This window comes from Ovis canadensis, chromosome 8 (genome assembly GCF_042477335.2).
Source record: "Ovis canadensis isolate MfBH-ARS-UI-01 breed Bighorn chromosome 8, ARS-UI_OviCan_v2, whole genome shotgun sequence".
Taxonomy (NCBI): domain Eukaryota; kingdom Metazoa; phylum Chordata; class Mammalia; order Artiodactyla; family Bovidae; genus Ovis; species Ovis canadensis.
In genome coordinates, this window is record NC_091252.1 from 79,676,533 (window position 1) to 79,693,471 (window position 16,939).

The 16,939-nt window shown below is 43.3% G+C and overlaps 1 protein-coding gene across 8 annotated transcripts in view; it reads left to right on the forward strand.

Annotated features, from left to right (window-relative positions):
• Positions 1-14,413: 14,413 nt before the first annotated feature.
• UTRN (utrophin) overlaps positions 14,414-16,939 on the forward strand; it is a 555,792-nt gene continuing 553,266 nt past the window's right edge. For 2 of the 8 annotated variants that reach the window (XM_069598624.1, XM_069598629.1), the window contains exon 1: positions 14,414-15,468. The gene's annotated coding sequence lies outside the window, so the exon portion shown is untranslated. Of the gene's footprint in view, positions 15,469-15,752; positions 16,148-16,939 lie in introns of those variants that run through there. The other 6 variants (XM_069598625.1, XM_069598630.1, XM_069598626.1 and 3 more) reach the window with 4 other exon arrangements.

The following is a 16,939-nucleotide window of genomic DNA, read 5'->3' on the forward strand; positions in this document are numbered from 1 at the left end:
TTTTGATTGAATCTATAATCTTCTGGCTGACAAAGACAAAAGGTTTTGCTGGCAATAGACGTGGACATCTGTGTGAATGCTAGCACCTTATGGTGGAAAGAGCCCCAAATCTTGGTAAAATCACATAACCTCTCTGGGTCTCATTTTCCGCTTGTTTTAAAATGGACTAAATTAGAAGACTGCACATCTGAATCACCAGGGATACTTATTAAAAGTAGGTATTTCTGGGGACTTCCCTAGGGGACCCAATGACAAAGACTCCACACTCCCAATGTAGAGGGCCTGGGTTTGATCCCTGGTCAGGGAACTAGATCCCACATAGTGCAGCCGAGAGTTCACATACAGCAACAAACATCCAGTGCAGCCAAACACATAAAATATTAAAAGAAAAAATAAAAGATATTTCTGGCCCATCCTTGCAGATTCGAATAAGTGGTGGCATGAGGATAGGAGCTGGGTTAGGGGTAAGAGTGTGTGTTGAAATCTGTTTTCTAGAAACTCTGCTGGTGGCTCTGCTGGGTAGCCCGTCACAATCTGTTGTAAATTTTTCTGAGATGATTTCAGAAAACCACAAAGTTAATATTCCACAAGGAATACACTAGTATTGCTACTATAGAAAGTATTAAAATATGTGCTGAAAAATATAGCAGTTGGTGGTCTTTCTTCCCATCTCCCAAAGACTAATAATCTGAGTTGACCCCAAAGTTATAAGCCCTAGTAATGATAACAATAATATTAAAACTTAACTACATGCCAGGCACTGTCCTAAACACATTATAGGTCTTCATACAATTACCTCAACAACCCTGTGAGATAGAGTATTACCATTAGTCCATTTGACATATGAGGAAGCCAAGGCACGAAGAACTCAAGTAACTTACATATGGTAACACAGATCACAAAATAAACCTGTTGGATTCAGGCTGGGCCAGAGGAACATTCTGTCTGGAGATATTCAAGTAGTTTCCCTCTGACATTTGCAGGCAGTATAGTTTTCTGGAAAAAGCAAGGCTTTGGTTTCAAACACTTATTCAGTTCTGGTACAATTACTCACTGCTTGTGTGGTCTTGAGTGATCTTACTAAAATAGCATAGTTGTTGTTGTTTAGTTGCTAAGTCGGGTCCAACTCTTTGCAATGCAGGGACTGTAGCCTGCCAGACTCCTCTGTCCATAGGATTTCCCAAGCAAGAATACTGGAGTGGGTTGCCATTTCCTTCTCCAGGGGATCTTCCTGACCCACGTCTCTGTGTCTCCTGCATTGGCAGGTGGATTCTTTACCACTGCACCATGTAGACTGGGTGGCTAAAGAACAGACATTTATTTCTCACTTATCTGAAGACTGGGAAATCCAAGATCAAGATGCCAGCCACTTCAGTTCCTGGTGAGAGGCCTCTTCTTGGTTTGCAGAAGGCTATCTTCTTGTTGTATGATCATGTGACTCAGAGAGAGAGAGGGCTGTGATCTTTCCCTCTTCTTATATGGGCACTAATTCCATCATGGGGGATCCACCCTCATGACTTCACCCAAACCTAATTATCTCCCCAAGTTTCCCCTTCAAACACTATCACATTGGAGGTTAGAACTTAATATAGGAACTTCAAGAACACACACCATTCAGTCCATAGTACTGAGTTTCAATTTTTTTTTAATCTGCGTATTACATATCATAGCTATCTGTAAGGTTTGAAAATGACACAAAGCAAGATTTTTATAAGGCCACGTATAGCTCAGTCCCATAATAAAACCAAAGCAAAACTTTCAAAACTTTACTGATTACGTACTGATTACATATTAGTCTTGCAGTTGTGTCTCTTTGTGACCTCATGGACTGTAACTCGCCAGGCTCCTCTGTCCATGGGATTTACCAGGCAAGAATACTGGGTTGGGTAGCCATTCCCTTCTTCAGAGGATCTTCCTGACCCAGGGATCATTGCAGGCAGATTCTTTCCTGGTTGAGCCACCAGGGAATCCCGAGCAACTAACACATGGTGATAGACTCATGGTATACACTTTTATTTTCAAACTCACCAAAATGTATGCATTAAATATGTTCAGCTTTTTAGTGTGTCAGTCATACTGCCCCCCACCTCCTCAAATCATGAACTTACAGTGGAGCAAATTGACTTAAAAAGAATCAAGTGGCCATAGTCTCTGCTTTGCCCCTGTTCCACCCTCTACTCTTTATTTTTTTCCAAAATTAATTTTCATTGGAGTATAGTTGTTTTACAATGTTGTGTTAGTTTCTGCTGTACAACAAAGTGAATCAGCTCTACATGTACTTATATCCCCACTTTTTTGGATTTCCTTCCCATTTAGGTAACCACAGAGCAGTGAGTAGAGTTCCCTGCACTATACAGTAGGTTCTCATTAGTTATCTATTTTACACAAGGTATCAATAGTGTGAAAGTGAAAGTCACACAGTCATGTCTGACTCTTTGCAGCTGTAACCTGCCAAGCTCCTCTGTCCATGGGATTTACCAGGCCAGAATACTGAAGGGTAGCCCCTTCTCCAAGGGATCTTCCCAACCCAGGGATGGAACCCAGGTATCCTGCATTGTAGGCGGATTCTTTACCAGCTGAGCCCATATAGGGAAGCCCATCAATAGTGCATATATATGTCAATCTCCCAGTTCCTCCCACCCTGCCCCCAACTCGACCTCTGTTACCCAAGGCCAAGTTCAATGGGAGAAATACAGCTGTGAAATCTTTAGCCTAAGGGCAACGTTCTTTTCTAGCTCTAGAATTCTTCAGTGTATGAGCCATCATCCAGCCCCTCCTTCTCTGTTTCTGATTCATCAGTGGAGTGTGGAAATGTTTAATACTTTCTCCTTTGGAATAATTCTTCTGTGACCTTTTCACCTCCAGTCTAGCCTACAGGCTGAACAACTAGGTTAAAGATAGAAAAGCTTCAGTTTTTAGAGGAAATGATAAACTGGGATTGAGTTTCTTTTTTAGGAAAAATTTTCTAGATTAAAAAAAATAGCAGTATCATTTTAATATTTTTAAAAATATGTTGGTTATCAAATTCCTGGAGAAAATATAAAGTAGCATAGAAATGTTCTGAAGAAACTGCATTGTAATCACAAAACCACACAACTGGTATTCCATCATCACCGGAAAAATGAATCTAACCGCTGAACCTCGATTTGGCAGGATCCGAAGACTCGGCTACTTAAGGTAACCACTGGAGAGGCTGGCGGTCGAGTCCAAGGAGGTGCCACAGAGAAACCGCACTGCAGTGTTCACCCAGCCAACCCAAGACCATCAATCAACCCCAAAGACAGAAAGATGACCAAGGAGACTAGAGAATTTGAAGAAGTTAACCCCAGGAATCTTGGCCCTGCCATGCCATGACCTCTCAGGTTAATATTGGACAGACCGTATCGTCTGAAGGGAGATAAGCAAAGTATGTAGGGCTCTGGCACATCGGCACTGAGCCACTGCAGGGAATAGCTCTAGAAGAAGGGTCTGGGAGCAACACCCTGGTAACATCTAACATTTTGTGATAGTTAAACAAGCATTGCTATTCACAATCATTGTGGCACAATACCAAGAAGTAATCAAAAATTTATTCATGTGTTCTTGTGTCTTAACCTCATCTTATCTTTCCAACCTATAATTTTAATTTGGTTCAGCTTTCCTCAGCCATTTAGCTTGAATTTTATTAAATTATTATATAAATAACCCTGAATCCCATGGAGAGTCAGCAGATCATTAAATTGTTAAATACTTACTAAGACAATGACAGCAAGAAATTTCTCTCTCCCTCCTTTCTCTCTAGCTCTCTCTCTCTCCTCTCTTTTCTTTATACAAAGATTCCTTGAGAATGCAGTGATCTCAGGCCTAAAATATTTAGCTCTGCCTTTTGTTCAGGACTCCCGGAAAGCTGGGGTGGTCCATTGATCTACAATTAAGATGTCATCCCCGCTCCCTCCTCTTTTGCCCCATGCTTTGCCTGTACACATGGAGGCTTTGGGATTTTGCAATGTGCTAGCACTCTAAAACCCTATTAATACTGTTGCCTTTTTGGATGACAGATTTGTAGTTACGGTAAATAATCTGAGCTAAAAGATATAGAGGTTTTTGCAAGTTCAAACAAAACCTATTATTATTTTGAAAAAAAAAAACAAAAAACAAGCCACCAACTCAGCCTCCATACTTAATTTCAAAGGACAACCATCAGAACAATATCCTTTACCCTAATGTGGGAAATTAAAATTGAAAAAAAAGTAACGGATTTTGCAAACCGCAAAACAGACGACAGTTCCTCTACTTAAAATTTGAGGTTAATAAACTTAAGAAATCTCGCTAAAGTAATGAATGAGACCAGTTTCCCAAGCACTTCCTGTTGTAGTTGAGGGAAGAAAAGGCTCCTTCCCCAGCCCTCCCCCAAACCTGAAAGACGGTGCTACTAGGGCTGCATGCTGGTTGAGCATTTGCCTAGCTGGAATTCCCAAAAAAGAGGCACAGCCAGGGTGGGGCAGAAGCACAGGCCTCCAAATTCACAGCTGCTATCAGTTTCCCAAACTGTTATCTCCAGGGTTGGGAGTGGGATAGATTATGCTCTGCACAGTTTGGTTTGCGGATCTGGGAAGGGAGCCAGATAGAGTTCTCACATGATTCTGGAGATGACGTGCGCTCTCCAGAGACATGTGAAGTTACAGACTCATTGAACTGGGCCTTCGGAGATCATCCAGTGAGTCTGCCCATTGATTTTCCAGAACAGGCAGTGGAGGTGCAAAATGTAAACTAACAGTATCCTGGGTCATCACACAGATGTTCTCTTGACACAGCAGGGACTCAAACCCAGTGTTTTCTTCCAACTCATTCATGTCTGATAAACCAAGCAGATAGTAATCAAAATTGTCAGATATAATTTGAAGATACATAAAACATGGACTTTGGTTTACTATACATATAATAATAATTTTAATGTAGTAAAATATATATAACATAAAATAATTAAGTGTACAGTTCAGTGGTATTAAGTACATTCACATTCACATACACATATATATTTTACAATGCCCGCTATCTGCATGGAAATGGGAAAGTTCAGCCAAAAGTATTTTTTCTTTTCTCAATCAATTATTGAATGGGAACCTACTATGTGGCCATATTAGGCCATGTCTAACATGGCCTACTATGTCTACCATGTTAGAATCTGACAGACTCTAGGACCTCAGGAGTTTATAACTTGTTCAGGAAACAAGATTCATAAATAGGAGGCTGTAACTAAACATGAAAAGCAGTATGATGCCTTTTTCTTTTTGGTCACACAGCTTGTGGGATCTCAGGTCCCTGACCAGGAATTGAACCTGGCCCATGACAGTTCAGTTCAGTCGCTCACTTGTGTCTGACTCTTTGCGACCCCATGAACCACAGCATGCCAGGCCTCCCTGTCCATCACCAACTCTTGGAGTCCACCCAAACCCATGTCCATTGAGTTGGTGATGCCTTCCGATGCAAGGGATGTGGGTTCAATCCCTGACTAGGGATTATTATTCAAACACATGTTAAACAAATTTGTTTAAAATTTGGCACAAAGTCTTGATCTCCTCAACTTAACTAACTGAAATGGGAATGATTAAGCTGATCACAATGTATGCCATAATCTTCATGCAGAAGTAGAAGGGTTGTAGCTCAATGGCAAATATCAGGTTCACTTTATAATTACAGAGAAAGAATTCGAGACAGAAAGCCTTTTAATATTATACTTGGTTGAGAATAACCCTATGGAAAATTGCAAATACATCCAGCAAGTTTAATAACGGTTTATATTAAGTTGCTGTGGTGGTGGTTTAGTTGCTAAGTCCTGTCTGACTCTTCCAACCCCATGGACTGTAGCCCCACCAGGCTCCTCTGTCCATGGAATTTCCCAGGCAAGAATACTGGAGTGGGTAGCCATTTCCTTCTTCAGGGAATCTGCCTGACCCAGGGATTAAACCTGCATCTCCTGAATTCCAGGAGGATTCTTTACTGCTGTGCCACCAGGGAAGCCTACATTAAGCTGCTAGGTTCAAGCATTTCAATATGATATTACTGCTATGAAATAAATTTAGAAAAATCAAGAGAAAATACTGTGTAATGTACTAACAACGTTGGAATCAGACCAAAAGAAAGTTTTATTGTTTATAAAATTCTTTAATTTGCCATCAATCTTACCTGGAAATTTTGATACCTAGCAGAGAGAGCATTAACTACAGAGTAAATGAACTCTGTATTTTTCTCTATGTTTCTCCTTTCTTTTTCTGTAGGGTGGATCTAATCAGTAGGTACAGTGCTTAGGGACCATGATGTTTTTTAAAAAGCCCATGAAATTTTATTAAATTTTATCTAAGAAGAAAAACGGAGAAGGCAATGGCACTCCACTCCAGTACTCTTGCTTGGAAAATCCCATGGACGGAGGAACCTGGTAGGCTGCAGTCCATGGGGTCACTAAGAGTCAGACACGACTGAGCAACTTCACTTTCACTTTTCACTTTTCTGCATTGGAGAAGGAAATGGCAACCCACTCCAGTGTTCTTGCCTGGAGAATCCCAGGGACGGGGGAGCCTGGTGGGCTGCTGTCTATGTGGTCGCACAGAGTCGGACACGATTGAAGCGACTTAGCAGCAGCAGCAGCAAGAAGAAAAAAATGTTGAAGCATATAAATTACATAAAAAATAATTTAAAATATTGATATTAGAGTGGGAGGGAGCCACAGAGTCAAAAGTGACTATAGGGTCCACAAAAGTCATAATGTGGCCTGCCTCCTGTACTCAGATCTAGGTCTCTAGTTCTAACCATAAGCCATTTCTTTTCATACTATTCTTCATTCACTTGTGAATTCTGTCAGCCTATTATTTTATTTTAATTAAAGTTAAATATGCCCATAAGTAAGCATCAGCTAGTTCTATAAAGTTTGCAAAGACAAATGTCAGTCTCCAATGGCTTTTCTCCATAGCCTCTTTCTCAGAAGCATCTACTTTGTACTTTTAAGCTACTCTTCTGATATTACCTCCAAACCTCTAAGTAACAAGCTTGTAATGCTCCTTGTTATTTTTTTTTTAAGGTTTAGATTTTATCTATTGACTTCCTATCATGAACATAATGATTTATTTATTGTTATTTTAAAGGTATTTATTTATATATTTGGCTGTACCAGGTCTTAGTTTCGACATGCAGAATCTTTATTTGTGGCATGTGGAATCTAGTTCCCTGACCAGGGATTGAACCCTGGGCCTCTTGCCTTGAAAGTGCAGAGTCTTGGCCACTGGACCACCAGGGAAGTCCCTGGGTAATTTCTGTATTATACTGGGCTTGTCTAGTCACAAGTGATAGAATTCCAACCTAGGTTAACACTGAGAAAAAAGGAGCTACAGAAAGGGCACTCCTCTGTATGTGGAAACCGGGAACTCTCACATCCTCAAGTCTCCTTTTGCACATTTATTCAGCTCCAGATGTGGTACTTTATTTTCTCCTCTATAGGTACAGAACTCAAGCTGGAAGTAGCAGCAGGAGAGGGCTGTGGAGAGATTCTATTTTATGCTGCTCCAGTAAACTAATTCCAAAGAGAAAAAAGATTCCCTTCCAGTGTTATTGTGAAAACTCTTCTGGAAGGACTCAGATGGGCCCAGCCTGGATCTCCCATACCTACTGATTAGATCCACCCTACAGAAAAGAAAGGAGAAACATAGAGAAAAATACAGAGTTCATTTACTCTGTAGTTAATGCTCTGTCTGCTAGGTATCAAAATTTCTAGGTAAGATTGATGGTAAATTAAAGAAATTTACAAAAAATAAAACTTTCTTTTGGTCTGATTCCAACATTGCTAGTACATTACACAGTATATTCTGTTGATTTTTCCTAAATTTATTTCATAAATTTGAAATGATTGGCTGTTCTTGAGTCATAAGCCCACCCCAAGACAAGGTAGAGAAATGATTGACAACTCCACAAAATTTGATTGGTGCAAGGGAGGAACAATTACCTAAAGGAAGAGATAACATTCTTTCCAAAAGAGGAGAAAAGATGTTGGGCAGAGTCAAGACCATAGATGTCCTTAATGATCTCTGTGCTCTCTTAAGGATCAGCTTGGGTGTCATTTCTTGATATCCCCTACCCCCTCAGTTCAGTTCAGCTCAGTTCAGTCCTTCAGTCGTGTCCGACTCTTTGCGACCCCATGGACTGCAGCAGGCCAGCCTTCCCTGTCCTTCACCAACTCTGGGAGCTTACTCAAACTCATGTCCATCAAGTCGGTGATGCCATCCAACCATCTCATCTTCTATCATCCCCTTTTTGTCCTGCCTTCAATTTTTCCCAGCATCAGGGTCTTTTCAAATATCAGTTCTTCACATCAGGTGGCCAAAGTATTGGAGTTTCAGCTTCAGCATCAGTCCTTCCAATGAATATTCAGGACTGATTTCCTTCAGGATTGACTGGTTTGATCTCCTTGCAGTCCAAGGGACTCTCAAGAGTCTTCTCCAACACCACAGTTCAAAAGCATCGATTCTTTGGCGCTTAGCTTTCTTTATAGTCCAACTCTCACATTCATACATGACTACTGGAAAAATCATAGCTTTGACTAGACAGACCTTTGTTGGCAAAGTAATTCTACTGGGTTACATGTCCCTTTCTGGGTTCATGTTACATCTTGGCTGTACTGCATCCATATTAATTTATAATTTATTAAAATTTATAATTTTATAAATTTATTAAAATTATAATTTTATTATATAAAATTTTATTATAATTTTTTATAATAAAATATATTATTATTTTATTAAAATTAAAACTTATGATTGTTTTATAAATTTATTAAAATTATAATTTATAATTTATAATTGTCTATGTGTTAGTCTTTCTTACCAAACAGGAGCTTTCTGAAGACAGCTGTAGCTTATTCCCATTTGCACCCAGCCCCTCAGTAGATAGTGGGGGTTCTGGAAATGTTTAAAAAAAAATGAAAGATTATTACAAAATGGCAGCAAATCTTTTTGAATTGAGAGGAAAGAACAAAATGAAAGCTTAAAAGTATCAAACATTGTGATAAATGGTTTATATCAAGGGATTCATTTGATCTTTCACAACAGCATTTGAGGGAGGTATTATTTCACAGACAGGAGGTTAGAGATCAAGGTCCCACAACCTCATACAAATGATGTGTCAATATAATAATAAGCACTTGCTCAGTGGTAAAGAATCCGCAGTGCAGGAGACAAAGGAGACATGGGTTCAGTCCCTGGGTTGGGAAGATCCCCTGGAGGAGAGCATGGCAACCCACTCCAGGATTCTTGCCAGCAAAATCCCATGGACAGAGGAGCCTGGTGGGCTACAGTCCATGGGGTTACAAAGAGTTGGACCCGACTTAGCATGCACGCACTGCACACAGGTAATGTACATCAGCCTGTTGGCTTTCAGCTACACTATCTTCTGCCCTCCTCCTTCAGGTTAACAATGAACTTATATAACTTAGTGGCGCTCTTCCCACTTCTAGGTAATTTGGACATTTTCTGCCAAGATTGTTTTATTTTACCTAAAGGTACTCCCTAGTAAGTTTTGCATCTTTCACTTCTTTATATCTTAAAAAAATATTTTTTTAAATTTTATATTGGAGTATAGCCAATGAACAGACTTGTGATAGTTTCAGATGAACATCAGAGCCATTCAGCCACACATATACATGTATCTGTTCTCCTCCCATTCAGTCTGTCACGTAACATTGAGCAGAGTTCCCTGTGCTTTACAATAGGTCCTTGTTAGTTACCCATTTTAAATATAGCAGTGTGTACCCATCAATCCCAAACTCCCTAACTATCCCTTTCTCCCATCCTTACCCCCTGGTAATCATAATTTTGTTCTCTAAGTCAGGGAGTCCTTTTCTGTTTCTTGAATCAGTTCATATGTATCGTTTCTTTATAGATTCTGCAGATAAGTGATATCATACAATATTTCTCTTTCTCTGTCTGGCTTACTTCACTCAGTATGACAAACTCTAGGTCCAACCATTTGTTGCTGCAAATGGTTTTATTTAGTTCTTTTTAATGGCTGAGTAACAGTTCATTGAATATATATCCCACATCTTCTTTATCCATTCCTCTGTCGAGGGACATGTAGGTTGCTTCCATGTCTTGGCTATTGTAAACAGTGCTGCAATGAGTATTGGGGTGCATGTATCCTTTTGGACCATGTTTTCCTCTGGATATATGCCCAAGAGTAGGATTGCAGAGTCATACGGTAACTCTAAAACTGAAAATTCAGTTTTAAGAAACTTCCACACTATTCTTCATAATGACTGCACCAATTTACATTTCCAACAACAGTGTAGGAGGGTCCATTTGTTTCTTTATCCATTAAATTAAAGGGTTGAAGGAGAAACTCTGTATAATCTCTGCCAGTGGCAACATTATAAAATCATACAAAGTTAATGAAACTAAGTAAAAGTAACAAGTATGCTAACTCTATAAAGAAAGCTGAGTGCTGAGGAATTGATGCTTTTGAACTGCGGTGTTGGAGAAGACTCTTGAGAGTCCCTTGGACTGCAAGGAGATCAAACCAATCAATCCTAAAGGAAATCAGTCCTGAATATACACTGGAAGGATTGATGCTGAAGCTGAAGCTCCAATACTTTGGCCATTTGATGCGAAGAACTGACTCATTTGAAAACACCCTGATGCTGGGAAAGATTGAAGGCCGGAGGAGAAGGGGACGACAGAGGATGAGGCGGCTGGATGGCATCACCGACTTGATGGACAAGAGTTTGAGTAAGCTCCCGGAGTTGGTGAAGGACAGGGAAGGCTGACCTGCTGCAGTCCATGGAGTCACAAAGATTTGGACACGACTGAGCGACTGAACTGAACTGGTGATAACTCCAGTTTTCTGGTTGTCAGTGGGCAGGCACACAGAGAAGGAGCTGGTGTGGGTTTACACCTTCCATTCTCTGCTCCCCTTCCTTCTGCTTCAGAGCCGCCTTTATTTTCTCCATTTGTATCAGTTGCTCTTTCCTCCCCAACAGCTTAGTCCTTTTATTTTATCCTTAGTTTCCCTGGACCTGGCATTTCAGCACGCATACTCTCCAGGGTCCTCTCCTCTCTGCCCTCACACCATCAGACTTTTCCTTGCAGATCAGCCAGGCAGGCTTTGAACCACAGAGCAGGTTGGATTGCCCAGACGGCTCCTGAGGGGTGAATGACTTCTGGTAATCTCAAGAGTGATCCACAACTGAATGAAACCCTTGAATATGAAGTGTTAAGGCTAATTGTGGGTATTTTGAAATTATGATTGATCCAGTATGGATTTTTTTCCTTGTAGGGCAATTTCTAGACCCATTCAATCATCCAGAATGGCCTATTTGAGGCTAGCCCCTTAGGGAATAGTGGCTCAAAGTGTGATTCCCCAACCATTGTGATCTAACCTCATGGGTTGCTTATTAAAACTGCAGCTTCCTGGGCCTCACCAGACCAGTAAATCAGAATTTCTCACAGCTGGCAGGCAATCTGAATTTAAATATGCTCCTTGGAGATTTTTAAGTTCACTAAATTGTGAGAAACTCTGCCATTGTGCTAATTATCGTCTAAAAATCATTATCCTCTAAAAATCCATTATAATTTTCCCTCTTTATATCACAAAGAATTTTATTTATATGTACCTTTAACTTGTGCAAGTGTTAGATATTAGCTATTAGACTGAAGAATTTAGCAACAATATTCAGCAACTATTTTAATATCTATTATACATAAGCCATAGAGCTATACTCTCTTGACTTGAAAAAGGTAAGGTGAATTCTCCAACCTATGTCCCTCTTTTAAATGCTTCCATGTGGGGGGACTGATTCATAGTCAACACAAAGGAAAAAGTTGAAGGAGCACCTTGCTTTAAAAAAAAATTACTTATTTTAAATTAAAGGATATTTGCTTTATAATACTGTATTGGTTTCTGCCATACATCAGCATGAATCAGCCATAGGTACATACACGTCCCTTCCCTGTTGAACCTCACTCCCACCTCCCACCCCATCGCACCCCTCTAGGTTGTCACAGAGCCCTGGTTTGAGTTCCCTGAGTCACACAGCAAATTCCCACTGGCTGTCTATTTACACGTTAGTGTACGTGTTTCATGCTACTCTCTCCATTCATCCCACCCTCTCCTCTCCTGCCACCCCCATGTCCATAAGTCTGTTCTGTCTGCATCTTCATTGCTGCCCAGCAAGTAGGTTCATCAGTATCCTCTTTCTAGATTCCATATATATATAATGAAATATTACTCAACACCTTGCTTTTTAATACATTGTGTATTTCACGATGCTTCTGTTGTTCACAGAGGATCTGCATTTATATAATTTTGCATAAAAAGTTTAGTTGGAAAGCTTTCTTTTTGGCTCTTATGTTAGTATGCAGTTTCCTATATATGAACCATATCTATGTAGAATCATGTCTCTTGATATTATATATACCTACATATGCATATATCTTTATATAGAAATCTATCCACTATTCATATCATCATATTTTCTCCTATGTCAAGGACTTTATCCCCGAGACGTCAGTTCCGTTTTCTTGAATTTTCATGTTCTCGATGACTGTGGGGCAATTCAGAGTTTGGGTTAATGACAAACATGGGCCACATTCCTATCAATTTTTCTGAATGTTCTACATCTACTTTGGGGTTGAGGGGACAAAACCCCATTACAGGCTTCTGTCCCTGCTGCATGGACTGCAGCTGGAATAATGTTGATTGCAGGTGCACTAACTGCTATCTGCGTCCTGGTGGTCTGTCTCCACTTTCCCCTCAACTCAGTTCTCAAGGTCACACTGGCTGCTCTATGGAGAGATAGTCCTCTGAGGACAAAGTCTCCAACTAACTGTGGTTTCTCTATTTACTGAGCAAACAGGGAGCAGGACCAGAGTGGGACTACTCGGTTATGCCATCAGCAGCAAGTTCTTTGGCCTCCATTGCTTATGTCCTGCAAAGAATATCTGTGTCTGGGTGAGAGGAGAAGGGCTAGAAACAGGCAGGGCACAGGTCCCAGGGAAGACACTGGAAACCCCTGAAGCTGGATGTCAGGGTTGGAGTTGGTCTCATATAGATGGTGCCTATTGTTTCATGTGTCCCCTTCCTTAGGGTGTTTTGGGAAACTTAACTAAACATCCCTCAGAGCTTGAAAACTCAGAAATTCTAGGTTCCCAAATGATTGTTTTTCTTCAAAATTTTGAGTTTAATAAATTTATCTTTGTGTAACATTTTGCAATTTGCAAAGTGCTTTTCAGTTACATAATTTTGAGTAATGAAATACTCAAACATTCCCAAGTGGTTTTATTTTAAAGGAGGAGATTTGAGTTTTCATTAACTCCACCAAGACACAGTGCATGACAAGTAGCTTTAAGAGTTTGTAGAATTATCAGTTAAAAGAAGCCCCAGTTTCCTGTGATATAGCCCGACTCAGAATGCATTTGATCTATCCTTTTCTTATAGCACTTATCACTGATCTTGCATATTCTTTTTCTTTTTTTTACTTGCCTTATCTCACTTAGTAGATTTGAATTCTTTAAAGCAACATCTCTGACAGATTTATCTGTGTATTTTTCACAGCACCAGTGAACCTGGCAGGCCCCAAATTGATGTTTGTAAAATGAATGAGTGAATGAAAGCAGATGATTAATTATACTTATTTCCTATTAATATTCTGGATTTTATTTGGCTTATGTGAAGAAACTCCACATAAAGGAAGGAGTCTAAGCTAGAGATTTTATAAGGAATACTGTCTTTCAGAATGCAACCCCCTCCACCCCACCCACAGACCTTTTACTCTATAACTAATAAAAGACTAGTGAATTCTTTCTGAAAAAACTGTTTAAGGCCCCTAGTGTTTGTCTTTACTAACTCAAAATTTGTTAACTCTCAAATATTAAACCAGCAACAAACCAGAGTTCCTTTTCTCATTGTTTATAGGAACTAGGAATTTAGGTTGCTGGTTTTTTTTTTTCCCCCCCTCCCAAGTGTATTGATCATGTAAGAGAAACACAGGAACACACTGGGAATGAAATATGTAAACAAAAAAGCTTACACAGCACAAAGGCATTTCTTACCAGGTATTATTTTGACCAGCACCTTAGCCTTGAAACAGACTCTGTAACAGATGTTTAAGTGTGTATGTGTAGTGGAAAAATGGAAAAATAAGATCAGCGCAAACACTATTTGTATATATGTATGAACGAATGTAAAACGAAATTGTCAAGTTTTTCTTAATATTAAAAACGACACCAAGAAAATTATATATATATACCCTTGGAACTAGGACCAAAAATTTGAAAACGTCAACACACTGAGACGGGGCGAATGGAGGGGCAAATGAGAATTCATTTCTCAAGGGAGGAAAGCTGGAGACCGGGTTGGCCTGGGGTGGGTGTGACTCACATTTTCGGTTAATCTGAATAAACGGGACCAGGCAGCACCAGGCATCCATGCTAGCTCCGGGCTCTCAGCAAGCACCGTCCGCTCCGGGTGCGCCGCCCCAGGCCAGCCGAGTGCCAGCCGGGCTGCTGCCTGCGGGGAGGGAGCGCGGGGCGGGCGCTGATTGACGGGGCGCGCGGTCAGGTGACCCCGGGCGCCACGTTCCCCGGAGCCCAGCCTGCTGTGGCCGCCTGGGCCGGGCCGGGGCCGAACCCGGAGCCGAGAGGACCTGATCTCCCGGAACAAAGTTGCCGGCCCTGCGGCAGCCGGGACGGGAGAGCCGAGGGGGGAGCCGGACCTGCTCGGCGCCCCTCTACTGGGGAGGACGAACCCGTGTGCCGGTACCGGAGCCGGTTCCCAGGAGGGCGAAGGCGCGCACCCCGCGGTCCTGCGCCCTCCCCGGCCTCCGGCGCTCCTTTCCCCGCTTCAACAAAGGGGCCGGCCGGCGGGCGGGTGAGGGGAGGAGGAGGAGCCGGGGGCGCGAGCCGCCGGCGCACGAAGTTGTGGAGTCGCCTTTCCTCGGAGGAGGGGAGCGGGCGGCCGCAGCGGCCCGCGGGCTTTCTCCCGCCGAGGGGCGAGGAGGAGCCTCCGGCTTCCAAAGCCGATTGGGGAATCGCAGGGAAAGGTGCCCCTCCACCCCTCACCCTCCGCCACCCTCCTTCGGGGTCATTTCTGCAGACGGAAAACTCTCCAGTGTTTGGCAAACTTGGTGCCTGCGCGCCCGTTCCAGGTTTGCAGTGGGACTGTTTTGTTTTTGGCGGAACTACGGGGCAGGAAGATTGCACAAGTTAGGGGCGTTTACAATCGAGTGTCCAAAAAAATTTTTTTTTTTCTTTCGGATCTGGTCTGGCTTTCCATATTTCCTTAAAAAAAAAAACAAACAACAAACAAACAAACAAAAAAAAAACCGCACCACAAAGCCCACGTTTGCACACACACCCGCGATTACTACGCCTGAAACACATCCGAGGAGACCCGGGCCGGCTTGGGACTCGGCGGCGGCGGGCTGGCGAGGCAGCCCGCGGGGCATGGGAGCAGGTAAGTCCATGCATTATTGAGCCTCGGCCGGGTAATGTGACCACAGCCCCGGGACGCGGGACGTAGGCTGCGGGGAGGATGCAGTTTTCAGCGGCTCCGGTGCCCAGGATCAGCGTCCCGAGCTCCTTCTCAAGGCTGAGCCTAAGATGTAACCAACTTTTGCGTGCACTTTCCTTGGAACCTCAGTTCAGCTCCCCGCCCTGGGACAGGGAATGCCAGAAACGTGGGGGAGAGCTCGGGCTCGGAAGTCCTCGGAATCCGTGTAGTATTTCCTAAAGATCCGAACTCTTTCGACTGGTTCTGGGCAGCCTCTTGACTCCCTGAGTTTTTCTCCTGGCTGGGGTGAGAGGGTCGTGCCTCCGTGCGCTCTGGGCCAGTGATCTCCAAGAGGGGACGTGGCTTCCTAGGAGGGCCTGTCACACACACACACACACACACACACACACACACACCCCTCAGCCCCGGGAAGGCGGGGCCCCGGAGGTGTCCGCCAGGACCGGGTGGGGAGACGTTCCCAGCCATCCGCCTGGCAGGAAACGTGCTCGACCTCTGGGCCGTTGCTGCTCCCGAGGGTGGGGTTTTGGTGAGGTGACAAGGAGCGCTCAGTCGGTGAGTAGTCCCGCGCGATTGCGTCTTCTGGGGTCCCGGATCCTTGGCACATCTTGCAGCAATTGGTAAGGTAATTCATGTCCCTGTTTTGCTTGGGGTCCGAGGCACTGGTCGCTCAAGGCCCCTTTAGGAAACCGACAGCACAGATTTTAGGCTGTGCAAGTTTTAGAAGGCATTCCGTTAAAAGTGGATTTTTTTTTTTTTTTTAAAGCCAAGCCCCAGATTACGAAAGGGACTGATTCCAGGGTTGTTTCAAGGGGAGGAGAGAGTGTGCCCGGCTTGCAGGAGCCAGAAGACTCGCACTTTGTTTTCCACTGAACTGGGGATCCCGGGTCTAACCTGGGTCTCCCCCGCTCCCGGGATGCCCCGGGGAGAGTCTCCTCTTTGCCAGCCCCCAGGGTCACCTGGGCCCCGCGAGTTGTAACCCCTTGTGGGGGAGTGAACCGAGTTCTGGGAAGCCCGGATCCCCTGGGTCCGGGCGGGAGCTTGCTGCTCCTGGGAACCCGGCAGTAGCCGCATCTATTCCTTTGTAACTTGCATGGGCCTTGGGAGTCGGGTGGGCGCCTCTGGGCTGGTTGCTAGTGGACCCGGGGGACCCGGGAATCAGGCGACAGCGCAGGAATGCGGAGCTCCTGGGTTCTTCGGCCTCCAGAGCACCGGTGGGGCGAGGGCCATGGTTTACGCGGAGTCATTCCCCGCCCCCTGGACCAGTTTCTGAGACCTGAAGACTGCGCTTTAACTCTCCTTCAGGTGTTTACCTGGAACTGGTTGCCCCCGTAAATGGCAGGAACCACAACAGTATGAACTTCCCTTGAAGCGCTTCCGAGAATGAATGGCAGTTCTTGGCACTGGGCGGTGTCTT